General features: G+C 38.8%; 1 pseudogene; it reads left to right on the top strand.

Moving 5' to 3' along the window:
• The first annotated feature begins 441 nt into the window (after nt 1-441).
• LOC112170933 lies at nt 442-14,500 on the top strand (annotated as a pseudogene).
• The last annotated feature ends 65 nt before the right edge of the window (nt 14,501-14,565 follow it).

The raw sequence follows: 14,565 nt of genomic DNA, 5'->3' as shown, positions 1-14,565 counted from the left end.
GCCAAAAGCCCCTTGCCACTCCGGGGAACCAACAACCTGATCCAACCTGTCCTTTGTATGGGCATCACTCCCTGTGAAGGGTCCTCCAGCCGCCCCCAGGTCTGCAAGATTGCAGTCCAGCAAAGCTTGGCGAAATGCATTCATCTGTTGCTGATTTCGGAGCCTTCCGCTAGATTTCTCATTCAACTCCAATATCTCATTAAAATCCCCGGCTACGATCCATTTTTCTGTCGAACTACGCACGAGGGAACGGAGCAGATCCCATGAGAGATGCCGCTGCCCTATCTCCGGGTGCCCATAAAAGACAGTAAACCGCCATTGGATATCATCAGGCCCTTTCACATCCACATCAATGAAGAAATATTCAACGTCTCGTACAGACACCGTACTCGAATCATCATAAAGGAGGGCAAGCCCTCCAGCACGATCAACTCTATCGAAATGGATTATGTTTGGCGGCCCCACCACCTGGGGAAGAGAGTGATGCTGCTACTTGGTGCAATGGGTTTCACTAAGGAAGACAAGACGAGGCTGGTGCTTCTGGGTGAGAAGCTTGAGCGCACGCCGGGTCTTCCGATTCACGATTCCTTGGCAATTCCAGACCAAGATATTCATCTTCAACCAAAGAAGACGAGTTGTCTTCTTCCTCCTGGCCGTAAACGGCTATGCAGAAACCCTAGAACCCGGGCGGCGAAACCCTAGGTTTCAAGAAGTTTCACTTTTTTTCGAATTAGTGCCTAATTCCTGGTTGAACTTTTTGTCTTTGTCAAGCAAAAAAAAAAAAAAAAATTGTCGAAATTGAGTACCTTATTATGAGAGTTGCTAGGTCTGAAGACAACTAAATGCTGAAGAATGGAGTGGATTTATGTTATTTTGCATATGTATGGTCAAATAATGTTCAAATGTAGTGTTATGAACCTTGATTCCAGGTTGTCAAATAGCACTGGTAGTAGTATATATATCAAGCTCACTGATTTAGTTTAATTTTGAGACATTGAACTGTAAGAGTCGGTATGACATACTAGAATATGCTTCTTCTTGGCCCCGTGGCTGGTATGCTTAAATAGATTCAGCTGTGTATGCTTGAGCTGTTGGTTAATTTTATGCATCTGATGATGTTTTTCTGTTTAAAAAGGCATATGTCAGATTTTGGTAAATTCAGAAGTGATAGGTGTATTGTTTTGTTGTGTTACTAAATTGTCCTTGCAATTCGATAGAAGTGGTCATTATATGTGTACATTAAAGTTTTGTTATGCCTGCAGATTTAAGTTTGTCTTTTTGGAATAAACAATACTGTTGAATGCAGAAGAACATGTATAGCGTTTATGTAGAGCTGGATGAAATTAAAGCATTTAAGCTCAGGACTGAATACAATAGCAAAGAAGAACTATCTGATAAACTTGATGAAAGCAAACCGAGCAGCTCGGCAAGTTCCAGGAGGCAAGTTTGAACAACCTTGTAACGGCTACTTATTTATGTATAAACAACCTCCTATTTGTTTATCTATTATTCTTTTTTTACAAGATAAGGTTAATATCTTTCTCTACAAGATAAGGTTAATATTCCTAAAATCTAAACAACCTTCTTTCTTTATTCTTTACCACTAAAGCAAGAGTTGGTTGGTCAGTCACTTCCACTCATTCGTTGGTCAATGTGAAATGCTCTTTTCGGTGGTCACGTGACTCATCAGTCCTCTTTACTAGAGGCAAAAATTAAAAAATCAAAAAGAAGTTGAAAACTGTGATCAGTGCGTGCCTATTGAGGGCCCCTTCTTCATTTCACCAGCAATTAAACAACTCCTCAGATCTAATGGCCAACCAATTGAGAGCTTCTTCCTCATTCTCTTCTGTCCCTTTTTCCACCCGTTCATAGTTCATACACACACGATGTGTTTCTGAGTTTCAGGGGCGAGGATACTCGCTACGCTTTCACAGGTCATTTGCACAGGTATTTGGTTCTCAACAGGATCAACACCTTCATAGACGATGAGCTTACAAGAGGAGAGGAAATATCAGAAGCACTTCTCCCAGCCATTGAAGGATCAAAGCTCTCCCTCATCGTCTTCTCCGAAAACTATGCATCCTCAAAGTGGTGTTTGGATGAACTAGTTCATATCCTTGGATGTAGAAGATCAAATAACCAAATGGTTCGGCCAATCTTTTACAAAGTGGATCCATCGGACGTAAGACACCAAGGAGGCAAATTTGGTGAGGCAGTTTGAAAATACCAAATGGAACGATATTGCGTTACAACTCAAGGAACAATTTAACTGCAAAAGTATTTTAACAATAGGGACACAGAATTTGCTAACGCAGTGTAAACCTCTCCACTGAGAAAACTTCACTGCGTGGCTTTTAACGTAGCCAACACGAAAGATCAATCCAATATGAATCAAAAGAGTTTACAGTACACAAGTTGTGTTGTTCATAACATACACAATCACTTAGCAACAAATGCTAACTTGATTTACAACTGATCTAACATTTACTTGATTTTCAATCTATCAACTCTAATCAAATCACTTATCTTTCTTGTTTTCAATGACTCACTGATCTTTGAGAATGATTTATGAAAGTGCTAGACAACACAAGATAAAGCATGAAACAATTAAAGAGAGTTCTCAGAAAAATGGTTTTTACGAAAAAACATAGTTCAAGAATGAACAAAAGTTTTTATACTGCAGATGAAAAACCTCTCCAAATGTATTAGTTTCGAAGCCTTTTATACAAGAGGCAAAACTCCCCCTCAAACAAATCTTTTCTTTAAACACCAAATAAGATAGATATAGAAGGATATCAAAACTTATTTGTTTTGCATGCAAGAAGTCTTTAATGCAAAAATACACCAAATCAATTTAATAGACATGTAAATCAATTAAAATTGTGCAGCATGATTTGGAGAATTAAACTCAAGATCAGTGAGTCAATTCTGCTTGAACACATCTTCCTCTTTGTTTCCTTGAAGCTCCGGTTTCCTTGTGACAATGGGAAATCATGTATTGAATGGTAATTGCCCAAAATACTTACAATCTCCCCCTTTGGGCATTCCCATTCAACACATGATTTTTCATCTTTTTGTCCTGCATGTTAGTTTTTCACAGAGAAACATTAATCACTAACAAGGATGGCTACTTGGATTAAGGAATCAGTTTCCATCCTTTTCCAAATCCAAGTAACTAAAACAATTATCACATAATAATAATATTCATCCAAAAATAAGCATCTCAAGTAGTTTGTGCTTATGCACTTACAAATTCAAACCAAAAAATAAATATTGTTCATGAAAAATTTAAAACCAGAAACATAAAAGAAGAAGATGAAAAGATGGAAATTAATTCTCCCCCTTTGAATGGGAAGGCACGTCAAACTCCTCAAGCATTTTGGTCATGGTGTCCTGAAAGTCCTCGGTGTCCATGGAACCTTTGCTGTCTGCTTGATCATCGTCCTCTGGCACAGGCATGGACAGACCAGGAGCGTCAAACCCGGGAGGGTGGCTCTGCATGTTTCGGATTTCCTGAAGAACTTCCCTGAGAGTATGGTTGGTGCGAACGAGGAGAGAGTGCATGTCATCCATGTCGGTGGTGAGATTTGCAACCCGCCAGTCAGTGACCAGAATGAGGTCGCGAAGACTCTCAAGAGAAACAACAGAAGGTGCACTAGAAGGAGATGGACGAAGAGGAGGACTTCTGCTTTGTTCACGGGGCATGCCTGGATGAAGAATACCGGCTCTGGCTGCGGCTTGGCGCCCCTCCTCTGGAGGAGGAAGGCGCCGATGGCCTCCGCGGTGAGGAGTGATCTTAGTGCGAACCATGGGGAGCGAAAAAAAGTGAGAGAATCTGCACACTAAGGCAAGGCAGAGTGAAATCCGAAAGAGATATAGATATATAGCGAACCAGTAGGTTTAGGAAAATCAAGAGACGCATCGGTCAGTGATAGCGTCCAAGGGAAGGAAAATTTATTGCAAGGTATAATTCCGAGAAACACGCATGCAAGTAAAAACTCCCCCTCACGTTATGCTGAACCAGTAAGGAAAGGGAATACAAACAGATGGCAATCCAGAATAGATATCGAGAGAACCATGGATTCCCATAATCTTCAATTATAGCACACAATGTATCCGTCGGTATAGTATCCAAGCAATTAATTTGTCATAATGAGAAGAGAAAATATCGCATAGTTGAAGCACAGAGAGCACAAATCATGTAGTGAAGAGAACATAGGTCAGAACAGCAGGCATGATGTATTCTATCAACAAAATGAATGGGTACTCATAGTCAGACCTTAGGAAAAAAACTTGTGATTAAAGTGAGTGTAACCAGTATATGGGGCTTCGAAACAAGTTTAGTGAAGAAGAGAAGTAGTGAAGTAAGAGAACTAAACATATGAACTACGCTAAAAAAAAATTCCTTAAAAGGAGTGGAAAACATTGTTCCCAAGCACGTATCGGATTGGAGTCATAGACCCTTTTTATTTTGTGACACTTAGAACTCATGTAACATGACTTTTCTCAGCAACTCCCAGAACAGATGTTCTTAGGGTACTAAACATAACAAGGATGCTCCATGGAGAAAGTCTCGAGTAGTCGTCTGCTTTATTGATTTTTCGTGCACAGATCACTCACCAACTCGTTTCTTGCAAACCTTAGAAAGTTCACCACAACTAAGGCCTGATTACTAGGAGAGATGGGATAGAATCATCCATTCTCGTTTCTTACAAATCCTAGAAAGTTCACCACAACTAGGACCTGATTACTTTGAGAAGATGAAATGAGTTATTTGAGCAGTTTTAATTAGTTCGCCTAGTTCACTGAAACTCTTAGACAATAAACAAGGAGCATGCCACCACATAGGCTATAAGTGAAAGTGCATAACTGACTAAGATACGAACCATGAGTACACCATATTTGTCCAGAATAAGGCATGACAATAGTGTCCAGAGAAAATGTACAAGTCACTAACAACAGTGGTCAAAGCACACTAAGATCATAAAGTTCTCTCTCAACAGTGGACACACATTAGATTGTCTTAATACTTGGAACATATTCCTAAAGCATTTCTTAACATTTCAAACCTAGCAGTGTCAAGAGGCTTAGTGAACAAATCAGCAAGTTGACTCTCAGTGGACACAAAGCTTAACTCAAGTATATTTTGCTCAACCAAATCTCGAATAAAATGATAGCGCAGATCAATGTGTTTTGTTCGAGAGTGTTGAACAGGATTTTTGGTAATATTGATAGCACTGGTATTATCACAAAAAATAGACAACTTACCTTGAGTGATGCCGTAATCATGAAGCATTTGTTTCATCCAAAGCATTTGTGTGCAGCAACTTCCAGCTGCGACATATTCAGCTTCAGCAGTAGACAGAGAAATGCAGTTTTGTTTCTTGCTGTGCCAAGCAACAAGATTATTCCCAATGAAGAAACAACCTCCAGAAGTGCTTTTTCTATCTTTTAGGTTTCCACCCCAATCAGCATCAGAATAGCCTGCAATTTCTACGTTAGTGTCAAAAGTATAGAAAATGCCGCAGTTAATTGTACCTAAGATATATCGGATGATCCTCTTGACAGCTTCCAAATGTGATTCTTTGGGATTTGCTTGAAATCGAGCACACACTCCCACACTGAATGAAATATCAGGTCGACTAGCAGTTAGATATAGTAAGCTGCCAATCATGCTTCTATAGAGAGTGGAGTCGATTGATTTTCCATTCAGATCCTCGCTCAGTTTTGTAGTGGTGCTCATGGGATTTGTAACCACTTTCTTGGATTCAAGTCCAAATTTCTTGACTAGATTCTCAGCATATTTGGTTTGAGTGAGAAAGATACCTGCATCAAGTTGCTTCACTTGCAGTCCAAGGAAAAAGGTTAGCTCACCACACATGCTCATTTCAAATTCACTTTCCATGACCGATTGAAATTCACTGACAAGGTATTTAGATGTAGAACCAAAGATAATGTCATCAACATACACCTGAGCTATGGTAAGATCATTTTTCACATGTTTTATAAAGAATGTTTTATCAATTGATCCTCTCGTGTACCCTTTTTCCACCAGATGGGTGGAGAGTCTTTCATACCAAGCTCGTGGAGCCTGCTTTAAACCATAAAGAGCTTTCTTGAGTCTATAAACATGATTTAGATTATGTGGATCTTTGAAACCTTGAGGTTGTTCCACATAGACTTCTTCCTGCAACACACCATTCAGAAAGGCAGTTTTGACATCCATTTGGAACAGTTTGATTCTTAGGTGACACGCAACAGACAAAAGCAATCTCACTGATTCTAATCTTGCAACAGGGGCAACAGTTTCATCAAAGTCGAGACCTTCAATCTGTGAATAACCTTGTGCTACTAGTCTAGCTTTGTTTCTGATTACATTGCCTTTCTCATCACTTTTATTTTTGAAAATCCACTTAGTGCCTATTACATTACAGTCTCTAGGTCTTGGTACCAAGTACCACACATCATTCCTAGTGAATTGATTTAATTCTTCCTGCATGGCACTAATCCAATCATCATCTAGTAGGGCTTCCTTGATATTCTTTGGTTCAATTAGGGAAACAAAACCACACAGAGATATGACATTCATAGCTATTTGATTTTCTATAATGAAACAAAGTAAAGCATTACCTTGACTTACCTCATCTACACTTACCTGTGGGGCAGTTTGGCTTCTGGTTTTGAGACCATCTGAGATTTGTCCAAGAATGTCTTGACGTGAATGATCCTTTTGGACTTGCTTGAACCCTCTTTTTGCTTGAGGACTGGCTTGAATATGTTGTCAGCATTCTCTCTCTGTTCATTAGTAGTTGATGTGTCTTCTGGTTCTGGTTTGCATGTGGGTGATGTTTCTGCAAAGGTTTCCTCCTGTCTAATGTAGGAATCATCAATAGACACATCGATAGATTCCATGACAATCCTGGTTCTTTTGTTATAGACTCTATAAGCCCGACTATTAGTAGAATATCCGAGGAATATACCATCATTGCTTCGAGCATCAAATTTTCCGAGTTGTTCTCGATCTCTTAATATGTAGCAGGGGCTTCCAAACACACGAAGGTGGTGTATGTTTGGTTTCTTACCTTTCCACAACTCATAAGCTGTTTGGTCAGTTCCAGGTCTGAAGAAGATTCTATTGATGGTGTAGCATGCAGTACTAATAGCCTCAGCCCAAAAGTTCGAGCTTAGATCAGCAGAATGCAGCATTACCCTTGCCATGTCTAACAGCACTCTATTTTTTCGCTCGACTATTCCATTTTGTTGTGGAGTGATCGGGGCTGAAAACTCATGGGAAACACCTAACTCATGAAAGTAGTTAGCAAAAGCAGTATTTTTAAACTCAGTTCCATTATCTGACCTTACTCCTACTAAGCACATGTTCGTGGATTGTTTTTCAATTTTTATTCTTTGGTTTAATCCCTTGAATGATTCAAAGGTTTCAGCCTTGTCTCTTAGGAAATTAACCCAAGTGTACCTGGAGAAGTCATCAACGATCACAAGTATGTACTTCTTACCTCCAATGCTTTCTGTTTGAGCTGGTCCCATGAGATCCATATGCAACAGTTCCAAAACTTTTGTGGTAGTGGCAGCGTTTATTGTTTTATGAGAGGACCTGGTTTGCTTACCGATTTTGCATTCTCCACATATTTTGTCGGTCCTACCACTTAGTGCTGGTAGACCTCTGACACACTGCTTAGTGGATAATTTGAGTAGATCCTGATAGTTTACATGCCCCAGTCTTCTGTGCCATATTTCAAATGTTTCTTCGGTAGATCTCACAGTCAAGCAATCCTGTAAATTTAGAGATTCATTAGATTGAATGTGATAACAGTTATCTGAAGATCTCTTACCTCTCATAATATTTTCTCCCTTGTTATCAAGAATTACACATCTTTGCTTATTGAACCACACATCCTCATAATCATCAGCCAAGTGACTGACACTTATTAGATTGGCAGTTAAACCCTCTACATACAAGACATTTTTTAGATTAGGAATTCCAGGAGTATTGACTGTTCCTCGAGCAAGTATTTTTGCTTTTCTCCCATCACCAAAAGTAACTGAACCCATAGTGCTTTCATCTTCGAATGAGATAAACCAAGCTTTATCTCCAGTCATGTGTCTGGAGCAACCACTGTCCACATACCAAAAATCTTTTCGCTTGTCTTCCAAGGCCGTGAGTGCTACCAGGCAAGTTGCTTCAATGTATGCTGAAGAATTATCTGTACTTACACTTGTCATGAGGCAGACATCATTAATAGAGTCAGTAGAATCAAAGTGATTAGAATGATGTTTATTTAAGTTCTTTCTAATCCAGACAGGTTTACTTCTATTTTGCATGTTTGCTTTAGTAATCAGACTAGCCAATTTGTTGATAAGCTCTTTCTGCTCTTTAAGCTCACAATGTAAAGATTTTACAGATAGCTTTTCCTCACCAGATGGAATTGACTTAAGTCTCTCATTGCATCTTGGTCTAATGTGTCCTAACTTGCCACAGTAATGACATGTAGGAATAAAAGACTTAAAAGTCGCATACCTGTTATGACTAGTAGAAGGCATCTGATTCAACCTTACCTGAGTGACATTCTGAGAAGATTTTGGTTCTTTGTCAGCCCTTGTAACAGAGTCTTTGATGACCTGAGTGATGGGATCATCTTTCTCCAATTTCGAATTTGACTCTCTCACAAAGTGTGTGCCTTTGGAGCTTTCTCCAGAATATCCAAGTCCGAATGTATCATGGTGAGTTTTTCCGGAGTTGAACAACTTAGATGCTGTTGCAGAGCTTATCTCAAACTTTGTGAACTTCTCTTGAGTGGACTTCAACTCTTTCTGCAATGATTCATTTTCAGTTAGTAAGTTTGAGTTTAGAGCATGTTGTCCTTTTACCTCAATTTCAAGCATCTTGATTGTGTTTTTCAATTCAGTGCATTGTATCTTCCAGGTCTGAGAACTCTCGTCGCTTTGTGAGTTCTGTAGCTCTTCTATGAGTTTGTTTCTTTCTTGTTCCCACGTGTTCTGAGAGGTCCTCCATGCAAGTTCCAACTTCTCATATTTAGCTTTTAGCCGCACAATTTCATCCTCCAAACCTGCATTTTTGATTAATGTGGCTTTTGACGCTTTATAGAGTTGTTTGCAGCGGACATTAGTCTCATCATCTGAGAATTCTTCATCACTTTCAGATTCAAGTGAAAGAGATGACACGAAAGCAACATTTTCGATCTCCTGAGGTTCATCATCACTCCATGTCGAGAGGAGGGATTTATTGTTGCTATTTCCATGCTTCCTGTTACCACAATCAGTAGAAATATGGCCATAGCCACCACATTCATAGCATTTTACTTTTCCAGATTTGTTTGCTCTAAAATTCCCTCTAACGTTGTTATCATTGTTAACAAAATTTTTCTTGGGAACATTTAAGCTTTGAGAGGAGGATTTATTTCTAAGAAACTTTTTGAACTCTTTGGTCAGAAGAGCAAGATCAAGTGATTCATCTTCCTCTTCTTTCCCTTTCACAGCCTTGAAAGCTACACCTTTGGATTTCTTTTCAGGTTTTAGTCTTAGTTCATAAGTCTTTAGATTTCCAATGAGTTCATCCAAAGGGTATTCATCAATGTCAAATGAGTCCTCAATACTAGTGACTTTAGAGTGAAACTTTTCTGGAAAGGCTCTAAGTATTTTCTTGACTACCTTGTCTTCATCAAAAGGGGCACCTAGACTACGACATTGACCAGTAATCTTTAGAATTCTACCATGAAAGTCATCCACGGTTTCCTCCTCTCCCATGGTCATAGTTTCAAATTCATATATCAGACCTTGCAGTTTTTGAGCACGTACCTTTTTGTTTCCTTCATATGTAGTCTGCAGCAGATCCCAAGCTTGTTTTGCAGTGTCGCAGTGACTAATTCTCAGTTTTTCACGTTCAGAGAGAGCGGTGAAAATGCTATTTTTTGCTTTGAAATCGGCTTGAAGATCACGTACTTCTACGTCAGTCCAGTCCTTCCATGGCTTGGGAATAGAGATTGATGAGCCCTCGCCTTTAGCTGGAATTATTGGTGTCTTCCAACCATTTTCCACAATGTTCCATACATGTTCATCTTGCGCATACAAGTATGACTTCATGTATATCTTCCATTGAGTGTACTTTTCACATCCTCCATCAAACCATGGAGGACTATTAACAGATCCACCAGCAGCCCTATCTCGATGTTGTTCCATCGTCCCTGCAATCTACTAGAATAATCTAGAACCTGCTCTGATGCCAAATGAAAATACGAAATGGAACGATATTGCGTTACAACTCAAGGAACAATTTAACTGCAAAAGTATTTTAACAATAGGGACACAGAATTTGCTAACGCAGTGTAAACCTCTCCACTGAGGAAACTTCACTGCGTGGCTTTTAACGTAGCCAACACGAAAGATCAATCCAATATGAATCAAAAGAGTTTACAGTACACAAGTTGTGTTGTTCATAACATACACAATCACTTAGCAACAAATGCTAACTTGATTTACAACTGATCTAACATTTACTTGATTTTCAATCTATCAACTCTAATCAAATCACTTATCTTTCTTGTTTTCAATGACTCACTGATCTTTGAGCATGATTTATGAAAGTGCTAGACAACACAAGATAAAGCATGAAACAATTAAAGAGAGTTCTCAGAAAAATGGTTTTTACGAAAAAACATAGTTCAAGAATGAACAAAAGTTTTTATACTGCAGATGAAAAACCTCTCCAAATGTATTAGTTTCGAAGCCTTTTATACAAGAGGCAAAACTCCCCCTCAAACAAATCTTTTCTTTAAACACCAAATAAGATAGATATAGAAGGATATCAAAACTTATTTGTTTTGCATGCAAGAAGTCTTTAATGCAAAAATACACCAAATCAATTTAATAGACATGTAAATCAATTAAAATTGTGCAGCATGATTTGGAGAATTAAACTCAAGATCAGTGAGTCAATTCTGCTTGAACACATCTTCCTCTTTGTTTCCTTGAAGCTCCGGTTTCCTTGTGACAATGGGAAATCATGTATTGAATGGTAATTGCCCAAAATACTTACATAGTTGCAGAGCATGAGCGCAGATTCAAGGATGACATGGACAAGGTGTTAAGATGGAGAGCAGCTCTTTCAGAAGCAGCAAATTTATCTGGGTGGCATTTCTCGGGCGGGTATATCATGCATGCTCTTAATCTAGTAAAAGTTTTATGTTGTTTTATTGGTGTGTGATTATTATACAATACTGTTCTTTTCCGAAGTAGCAAGGTTTATTTTATCAAATGTTTCATTTGATTTTAACACGGCAGGTATGAATATGAATTTATTGATAAAATTGTTGAAGAGATTACCGCACAAGTAAAAGAACCTATCTATTTGGATATGCCAAAGTGCCAAGTTGGGCTAGACTCTCGGGTAGAACATATACTTGAAATGTTAGATGTTGGCGGAAGTGATGTACGCATGGTAGGAATATGGGGAATTGGCGGAATAGGGAAAACAACAATTGCTAAAGCTGTTCACAATACAATTGCCCATAAGTTTGATGGTAGCTGCTTTTTGGCAAATGTTAGACAAGGTTCAGAGCAACAGGGAGGTTTAGTTAACCTACAAAATATTCTTTTGTCAAAGATTGTGGGGCAGAAAGAATTGAAAATATACAACATTCATGAAGGAATCACTTTGTTGCGTGAAAGGTTGAGAAATAAAAGGATTCTCTTAATTGTTCACGATGTGGATAATTTGGACCATTTAGAGAAATTAGCTGGGAGAACTGATTGGTTTGGTCACGGCAGTAGAGTTATCATAACAACAAGAGATAAGCATTTGTTGATTGCTCATCAAGTGAAACCAATATACGAGGTTCATGAACTAGGTCATTATGAAGCTCTTGAGCTTTTCAGTTCAAATGCCTTCAAGGATAATAAGAATTTGGTTGATAATGAGAAACTGTCAGTTACTACTGTTGTTAAATATGCTCAAGGGATTCCACTTGCACTGGAAGTTTTAGGTTCATATCTATGTGATACCTCTATACATAAATGGCAAGCTATGTTAGGTGGTTTTAAAAAAAGTCCTCCTAGGCGCATTCAAGATATTCTCATGATCAGTTATGATGGACTGCAAGATACAGTGCAAAACGTTTTCCTTGACATTGCATGTTTCTTCAAAAGTCAAAAGATAAATGACGTGATACAAATACTTGAAGGTTGTGACCGCATCAACCCCGAGCATAGTATTAAAGTTCTCGAAGAAAAGGCTCTCATATATATTATATTGGTGGATATGGTCAGATTTGCATGCATGATTTGCTAGAAGAGATGGGAAAAGATAAAGTTTTGAAAGAGTCTATAGAGCCTGGTGAGCGAAGCAGATTGTGGCATCACAAGGATGTGCAGGACGTTCTAATAGAAAACACTGTAAGTAGTTCCTACATACTCAGATTTATATATATACATGGGAGTCAGGTCAGGGTGATTCTCTATGTCTGTTGTTAAAGAAGGAATAAAAATCAAAACAGTTGTTATTTATGATTAAAGTACTTGTTTCGCTAATACAATTGCCCTTTTCATACTAGGGAACAAGTAAAATTGAGGGCATAATGGTAAAGATGCCCATAGAAGATGTGATACACTTGAGTCCTAAATGCTTCAAAAAGATGAAAAATCTTACAATCTTTATAAATGTCAATGGACGGTTTTGTGGAGAGGTTGTTGATCTCCCGTGTCAATTGCGGTTATTTGATTGGCCTAAATATCCACTAGAATATTTGCCCTCCAATTTTAATACAAAGAAAATGGTTCATTTTGGCATGCCTTGCAGCCGCATCTCACGCCTTGGAGAAAGATTCAAGGTATTTATAAATTTTCAATTATTAAATTCTTCAGACCTTACCAATATCCATTTGATTCTTTTTCTGATTTGTTATGACAGAGTATGCAAAATTTGAAATCCTTAAATATGAAGGGATGTGAATTCTTAGCACAAAGCCCAGACCTGTCTGGAAGCCCAAACTTACAGTTCCTGGATCTAAGTTGGTGCCCAAGATTAGTGGAGATTCACCCTTCAGTTGGATACCTGGAAAAACTTGTTAACCTGAATCTTGAAGGATGCTCTAAACTAGTGATGCTTCCTGGAAAAGTCAACTGGAGATCCCTAGAAGCCAATGATCTCGACCTCTGCACAAGGCTGGAGAATTTCCCTGAAATTGTGGGAGAGATGAAATACATGACATCCTTGATTCTATTCGGCACTGGCATCAAAGAATTGCCTTCATCCATTGGATATCTAATTAACCTTGAAGAGTTGCTGTTGCGTGATTGTCGAAACCTCACATATCTACCTTGCAGCACTTATGAATTGCAAAATCTGAAGAGCGTTTGTTTGTACGAGTGCCCAAAACTCGTAGGATTCCCAAATAAGGTGGACTTTGAAGTGCTTCCAACTTACTCAAAGGTTTCACATCAATACCGTAACTCTTTATCAAAAAGAAAGAGACGAAATGCAGGCAGTTCATTGGAGCCAGAGCCAGACACTAAATACAATTTGGCGCTTCCTTGGCTAAATCAATTCCATGTGACTCAATGCAATTTGTCTAATATTGATTTCCTCGCGTCCCTTGATTGTGCATCCACTTTAAATGAACTTGATTTATCAAGAAGCCCTATTGTTATTCTTCCTGAATGCATGATCAACAAATTTGTCAACTTGTGGGAACTCAATTTGAGAGGCTGCACGAGGCTCGAAGAAATTCCAGAGCTCCCACCAAGGATTGGCCGGTTGTATGTGAGGGATTGTGTATCATTGGAAAGAATTTCAAAGTTGTCAAACATTTTGGAGCGTAGAGAATCACAAATGATTGAGGAGATGGACTTGACTAATTGCTGGAGACTCTGTCAAAATTTGGTTCAGATGGCAAACAAGGAAGATGATGAGGTGCACGCTGATCTCTTCTCTCGACTCCTATCTTCTCAGCAATTCAAATTCACAATTACATTTCCAGTTCCAAGAAGCGGGGTTCCAATGTGGTTCAGCTGTCAAATGGATTTCAAGGGGCATCGACGGTTTGAATTTTGTATTGAAACACTTGCACATTTCAAATGGGACAACACAGGATTGGCTCTCTGTGTTGCTATTGATCAAAAGCTGCAAGATACTTCTGCTGTTTTCTCTTTTGAGGTTTGTATTCACATCAATGAAGTACTTGTTTCAAATCTCTTCCCACAACATGTTGATCATGTGTGGCTGCACTATGTTCCATTCCTTGAAATGTGGCGATTTGGTTATATGCGTCCATTGCCACCTTTTATGTGTCGAGTCATTATTTATCAACATAGTCACTCTGAGGCGTCCTTAAATAGCGTTGGGGTCCACCTTGTAATGCCACCCAATGAAGACGTTTGTATGAAGCTAATCTGTTCAGAGAACCTTACCAGCAAATTTCTTGGTGGTGAAGTTTATAAGGTATCGTTTCCTTCCGTGAAAATTTCCTGATTTCAGAGATAATAACTGACATTTGTAGCAAAATGGAGGACTAACGTCTGAACAATAATGCTATT

Source organism: Rosa chinensis, chromosome 6 (assembly GCF_002994745.2).
Source record: "Rosa chinensis cultivar Old Blush chromosome 6, RchiOBHm-V2, whole genome shotgun sequence".
NCBI classification, from domain to species: domain Eukaryota; kingdom Viridiplantae; phylum Streptophyta; class Magnoliopsida; order Rosales; family Rosaceae; genus Rosa; species Rosa chinensis.
This window is presented reverse-complemented; position numbering and strand designations above follow the sequence as displayed.